Consider the following 7557-nt stretch of genomic DNA (forward strand, 5'->3'; position numbering starts at 1 on the left):
TGGATGGATGGATGGATGGATGGATGGATGGATGGATGGATGGATGGATGGATGGATAAGTGGATGGGCAGGTAGATGGGCAGATGGATGGGTGGATGGATAGATGGATGGATGGATAAATAGATGAATTGGCAAGTAAGTGAGAAGATGGATGGATGGATGATTAAAAGGAAGGACAATGGATGGAAATAGAAGAATGGAAGGTGGATAGATAGTGGGTGGGTAGGTGAGTAAAGGATGGATGGAAAACAGAAAAAAGGCAGTCATCCCACCGATCCCAGGGTGGGCAAGCATCCTACAGGAGTTCTCCACTTAGCTGAACCTTGACGATGAATAGATGCTGAGCAAGAGAGAAAGTGAGAAAGGACATCCCATTCGCTCACCTGAGCAAAGACTCAGTGGCATGAAACACTGGTCTGAGGAAAGTGCAACACCTAAGCCTTGCCACAGAGCTGAACTGCCTGACGGAACTGAGAACAGAGGTCGGGGGATACACATGGAGCTGAGGATCGCAGACATCATACTGGGGGGACCGAAGGTTCTACACACGGGAGTGACACCATCAGGTGTGTTTCACAAAGGCCCTTTCGGGGTCCACATGGAACATACTTTGGGAGAAGGGACAGAAAAGGGAAAACCAGGAGGATGTTGGCCTTGCCATCATCCAGGTAAGGGATGGGGTCGGCTCAGACTTCTCCTCTGGCAGGACGGCCCACCCCATCACCTTGGACCACCAGGCTTTCCCCTTCTCAGCCTTCCCACTGCCTCTGGGAGGTGTGCCACCCCCCAGGAGAGCTTACTACAGTGGCTGAGGGGGCCACAAAGTTTCTCTCACATAGTAGGTGCTTGGCATGTTAATTTACCATAATTACTCCTGCCTGATGGGGGAGACACAGCCCTTGTTCTTGGGGGTGTCCAGTCTGATGGGGGAGGGCAAATGAGCGGAGAGCTTTCTCTACTCTCTGAGGGTAGCCAGAGCCGAGGAACCACCAGGTGGGGTGGGTGGTACATGGAAGACTTCTTGGAAAGGGTGCGTTTGACTTAGGTTTTGAAAGAAGGAAGAGCCCTGCATGGGTGGAGTGGGAAGAGGGCATTCCCAGGCAGGGGTGTGGCTGTGGGAACTCCAGTGCCCGGCGGTGAGTCGAGAGGAACGTCAGCACCTGAGCCGGAATGGCTGTGTCAGGAGTCCCGGGCTACGGGGCCAGCAGAACAAAGGGCAAGGGAGGGAAAGGACAGTGACTCCCCAGGAGTTCCAGCCTCATGAGTAGAAAGAATAGGCCCTCCACCAGACAGAGGCTGGGTAGCAATCTCAGTCTGCTGCTGCCCTCCCCCAGACGGAGCCATCCTGTGGGACTGGGGAAGGCCTGGAGCCTCCCAAATCAGTCAGACCAGCGTTCCAGGCAGGCCTCCCCCACTGACCAGCCATGCGACCTTGGGCCAGTCACTGCAGCCCTCCCAGCGAGTTTCTTATCCAATGAGCATAGCAGCTTCTACCTCGCAGGATTATTGAGAGGACTAGATTATTCATGGCGAGTGGCCAGCATGGTGCTTGGCACAGAGCAAACGTTTGGCAGATAGCTCCCTTAAAGTCAACCCTAGAGTTTGACCAGTGGGGGGCAGGGGCTAAGCTCAAATGGAGAACAGGTGTCGAAACTCAGGCAAAGCCACAAAGTACAAAGAGGGGTCCAGGATAGTGCTGGGCAGTGGAGGGGCAGGAGGTGGGAGGCCTTGGGAGAGCTGCTGAGGCCAGCAGGCCCAGGTGATGAGCTGCTGAGTCTGTGAGGGCCCAGCCAGGGTGGAGTCTATGGGAATGGGCAGGCCCAGAAGCCCTGCCGGGGAAGAGTCAGCAGGACGGTTTGGGTGTGCGGGGAGAAGGTATGGGAGCTGCCGCGAGGCCCACTTCTGAGGATGGAGGCCCAGCACTGCCTCCCCTGCCTGGGAGAGAAGGGGACAGGGAAGCAGCAGCTCAGGTGCTCCAATGAGGCCCCGAGGAAGCCCCACCGGCCACTCAACACCACCGAGAGCCTGCTTCTTTTCCTCCCAGCCCTGGCGATCGGTAAGTGGGGGCGCGCACGCACGCGCACACACACACACATATACCCCCCCTCCACACACACACACATACCCCACACCATTTCTGTGTCACTCACTTCCAAAAGAGGGGGCTGGGTCAGCTTATGATAAAAGACACATGTATAATCAAACTGAAAATATCCAGCAAGTGTCGAAGGCAAATCAAAATTAGGTAATAGGGTACACTGATAAACATGTTTTGGTTGCAAGCACAGGAACTTGAATTCGTTTCAAAAAGAGGCAATTCACGGACTCATTGTTCTCTCCCACTCTCCCCTCCTGCCCCAACACATGCATACAAACACACGCATACACGCACACCCCCGGCCTTGATCTGCCTCCTGGCTTCCCTTCACAGGCCAGCCACCCCCATGAGGCTGCAACCACAGCTGAGGCGGCCTTCAACTCACCCTTCAGCCTCACAGCCAGAGAGGCTCAGCTCAAATGTGACAAACCCCAGGGAGGGCCGGGAGGGCTGATACAGCCAGTGGCCAGGATCTTACACGACCAGCCCAGCAGGCAACCTGCCCTGTGTCCTGGACCGAGAAAAAGGGATCTGGCATCAGAAGGAAGGCACAGACTTGGCCCCAACCTTTACAAGCTAAGCAGGTACCCCAGTGTGTGTCCATCGCCAAACTGTACGGAAGAGACTGTTATCCCTGACATGTGTCTCTGGGTTTCCTGGCAGCCCAGACAAAAAGGGAAACATAATGGAATATGAAACTTCACTAAGAAGGAGGCATATCTGATTGTCCAGAGACACAAATGTCTTCTGAGTTCTGAGGTCTGAGAAGAATCGATCTTCAGAGATTCTAAGGGATGCGAAGAGGTTCTATTTGCTGAGTCCCAATCTGTCAAGCACTATGCTAGACGTTGCCACTGATACTTTCATTTAACCTTGCAAACCCCTTTGGGGAAGGTGTTACTGTGTCCATGTTGTAGACATAGAGAGGTAAAGGCAGGGAAGCTCCACTGGGCCTCAGTCCCCAATGTCCAAGCACCTCCCATGAATATGTAGGTGCCCCAAAGGTGCCAATGTGCTCCATAAAGCTAGGTACCCTAACCCTGGCAGCATGGCGGCCTGCCTCCTATAAGCACCAAGCTCTGGCCACTTCTCCTGGATACTTACTGGCCAGACTTCCAACTGTCAGCACCAGAGACCTCTGCCTGAGGGCCTTCTCTGGCCACCAGAGCCCATTCTGCCTGTGCACAGGGTAAGCTGTAGTGCTGGAGAGTTAACACCACTCCCCTGCCTGAGAGCCCCCTCAACCTATCAAGATGGGAGGATAAATACCCCAGCTCCCTCGTCCTCTGGGAGGAATTCTGAGGTACTTATTCCTCACTGTCCCTAAGAATGACGCTACAGTGGCCCACAGGGTTCACTTGCTGGATCACACACCTCTTATTAGTTTCCTCTCCTTCCCTGTCCCACCCACCCACTCCCTAATGGTGTTTCATGAGACTCCACTCAAAAATACTTCCTGTACTTGAGTTCTTGTTTAAGGATCTGCTTCTGGAACCCAAACCAAGGCACCTGAGAAGGGAAATATATATATTATACAGAATATATTTTACTAATATATAAAATATATTATACACATTCTAATAACACAATAAATATTATAAATTGTACTGATATAAGGGATGTGTAGCACTTAACTTACAAATAAGAAGAGTACTCTTTATTATAAATTCCACATAGTCCATTGATCTTCATAGGATGCTTTCATTGATTTGATTTCAAGCTCTTGCGACCTGTAGTGGCAATCAACAAACAAGTATAGTTCTGACATAAAGACTAGTTGAAATTTTTGTTTATGTTGAGGAGGAAGATCAAAGAGAAACAACATAGACATATGCCCTAACTTGAGCCATTCATCAATGACGCAAGTGACTTCTTTGCTGAACTGGATTGCAGACATCAAATACAGAAAGCATATTTTCTTATAGTTTTTGCTATTAACAATGCAACAACTAGAGACATGACACACTTTTAAGATTAGTCTGCATTATTTTTAACATTTTTCCTTAAAATATTTAAGTCTAGACAATTAAGAAAACACAACAAATCTAGCCCTGGTTTGTAGTATATACCATTTCCATGGTGTAAATACCCCAACGCCTCATCTAGGGGAGGAGAAGGAGAAGGAGGGGTAGGGGAGGGGCTGCCGTGGAAGAGCTTGGCCACCTTAGGCATAGGCACCACCCACCCTGAGCTCAGCACAAATCCTGGCCCGGAATAGCCCCTTGTGGCTGCAGACTGAGTTCACTTGGCTCCTGCAGGAACTCGCTCTCTCTGCAAACTTGATCAAGTCCAGCGAGGCCAGGGGTCTGCTCATCTGGAAGATCAACACAGAGGTGGCAGCCTCCCTGATAGCCTACCTACCAGTCATGCACCCTTAAACAGGTTGCTCATCCTCCCTGAGCCTCAGTTTCCTCACCTGCAAAAGGGGATGAATATGGTGCAGGGACATAGCAAGGAGTCTTGGCAGAGAGCAGGCAGGAAGGAGACATTTGCTCCAACTCAGCCTTAGGAGGCAGGACACAACTGCCTGTCCCCAGCCTTGCTGCAAAAATCAAATGTAATAACGGGTCCTCTTCAGGTAGATACTAATACCCTAAATTCATAGAAGAAGGAACCGAAATTTAGAGGTGAAAGGATCAGCCAGGGACACACTCCAGGTTCAACCCCAGGTTGAGCTCTTGCCTCCTTCCACTATTCCACATTACCTTCTGCGAGGGACTATAGTCTAACTTTAAGGTTTTTTTCCCTTTTGGTTATACTTTTGATTTGTGTAGTCATATTATTATCTAAATACAAAGCTAATTTAAAATATATTAGATGGGGGGCACCTGGGTGGCTCAGTTGGTTAAGCGACTGCCTTCAGCTCAGGTCATGATCCTGGAGTCCCGGGATCGAGTCCCGCATCGGGCTCCCTGCTCGGCAGGGAGCCTGCTTCTCCCTCTGACCCTCCCGCCTTTCGTGTGCTCTCTGTCTCTCTCATTCTCTCTGTCTCAAATAAATAAATAAAATCTTTTAAATAAATAAATAAATAAATAAATAAATAAATAAATAAATAAATAATAAAATAAAATATATTAGATGGTATCACAGGCTACAACACAGATGAACCCTAAGGACATTATGCTACGTGAAATAAGGAAAGGATTAATATTATATGATTCCACTCACGAAGTACCTAAACTAGTCAGAAGTATAGAAACAGAAAGTAGAAAGTTTGTTAGCAAAGGCTGGGGCAAGGAAGAAAAGGGAATTGGGGTTTAGTGAGTATAGAGCTTGGATCTGTTGTACAACATTGTGAATATATTTAACACTACTGAACTCTGTATTTAAAAATTATTAAAATTGTAAAAAAATCTATTACATGGTAATATAAAATTGACAATCTAGGCTATTGGTGTGTGCAATCTGGTTTTTTTATTCTTTTTTTAAAAGTTATTTTAAGTAATCTCTACACCGAATGTGGGGCCCAAATTCACAACCCCGAGATCAGGAGTTGCAGGCTCTCCCTACGGAGCCGGCCAGGCGCCCATGTTTTTAACTAGGAAGTTGATGTGGTATTCAACAAATGAACTGATTTTATGGTTTTTAAATTTTTAATTTACTTTCTTTGTTCATATACACACAGACACAATGTTATGGATATGTATAAAAGTGAATGCACTCTTTTTTTTTCTTTCCTATTTTCTTGGATCTCTTCTTTCCCTCTCCTATCCCCTACACCCACCTCATATATACACACACACACATATGCACTTACATAAATGGGGGGCTGGGTTTGTTTATTCACACAAGTGAGATCAATATACTACCTGTGTTTTTCTGCATCGTGTGTTTATTTCCCTTTCCCCAATACCTTGAAGAATCTCTTCTTGCCATCCGACACAGCTCCAATTTATTGACTGTGGTGACTGCTTAATATTCCATAGTATGAGTAGACCCCTATTTACTCAGCTATACACTACTGATGGGTAGTCACTTGGTTTTCCTTTTTTGGTCACTGTAAATAATGCAGCAATAAATAGCCCTACACCTATGTCCTTTTGTTTCTATTTCTTTTTTCATTAAATAATGAAGCCCTTTGATCATTTGAAAATCATCTTGGATGTGTACTCACACATAATGAACCCAGAAAGGAGACTGAGAGAAGAAAAACTCTGGGGACAGAACAATAGATGAATGTGTTTGTTTTTTATATTTCTGTTTACGTTGTCACACTATTCATATGGCAGATAAAGGCTACCTGTTTTATGTGTAACGATCCTATAATCGTAGGACAGAAAGGGACATGGGGCCCCAGTGATGTGTCCACAGGGAGTCAAGCCAGAGATGGACTCTTTTACTAAACAGCTGACATCTTTGCTTTAACAACCCTAGACTGTTAGGGAAAGAGGGGTGCAGAGCTACATCCGTGCATGGCAGTGACCACACAGCACATCAGGAGAAGGGCCACATAAAGGGCTCTACTGTCTTGATGCCTCAGCTCTTGCAAGACCAGGCTCCCACCCTCCCACAGCTCAGGAAGAAACTTGCTTTCTCTTCCATGCAGCTCATCAACCCTTACCATGGTGGCTGCCTCGTACCAACATGACAAGGGGCACATGGAATCCAGAGAAGCCTGTCCTCAAGAAACTTGTTTCTGGGGCACCTGGGTGGCTCAGTCAGTTAAGCATCTGCCCTCTGCTCAGGTCATGATCTCAGAGTCCTGGGATCAAGCCCTACACCCTCGGCCCCTTCCCCTGCTCATGCGCATGCGCGCGCTCTCTCTCTCTCTAATAAATAAAATCTTAAAAAAAAAGAAAGAAACTTGTTTCTGATTCCATGGAAACCTGAAAGAGCAGAGGTCTGTAGCCCAAACCCAAGACCAGACTCCACAAATCCTTACTGAGTGTCCCAGAGGCGCTATGTGCTGAGAGTTGTGGGGATCAGCAAAACAAAAAGCTTCATTCCTGTTTATGTCTCAGGGAGCTGTCAGAAGGTCTTAAAACAACAACCCTCAGGGGCGCCTGGGTGGCTCAGTCGTTGAGCGTCTGCCTTCCGCTCAGGTCATGATCCCAGGGTCCTGGGATCGAGCCCCGCATCGGGCTCCCTGCTCAGTGGGAGCCTGCTTCTCCCTCTCCTACTCCCCCTGCTTGTGCTCCTGCTCTTGCTATCTCTCTCTCAAATAAATAAATAAAATCTTTTAAAAAAAAAAACCCCGCAGAGGTGGGAAGGCAAACATAAGAAATGGCTTATCTCAGATGCTAGGAGGGACACTGTGCTTTTTATAGCCCTCAGAAACAATGGGCCCAAAGAAGGCAAAACCTGACTAGCTTACCACTCATTTATTTACCTCAGCAGATACAGTTTATGGGCTATCATTAATTCTCACTCCAGCCATTGTTTTAGTTCTTTATGCAATTATCTAAAACAATATTTCACAAACTTTGACACTAACTCAAGCATAAAGAATCTGAGGGTGT

The sequence above is a fragment of the Mirounga leonina genome, unplaced genomic scaffold (assembly GCF_011800145.1).
Source record: "Mirounga leonina isolate KUSES-001 unplaced genomic scaffold, KU_Mleo_1.0 Mir_200, whole genome shotgun sequence".
Taxonomy (NCBI): domain Eukaryota; kingdom Metazoa; phylum Chordata; class Mammalia; order Carnivora; family Phocidae; genus Mirounga; species Mirounga leonina.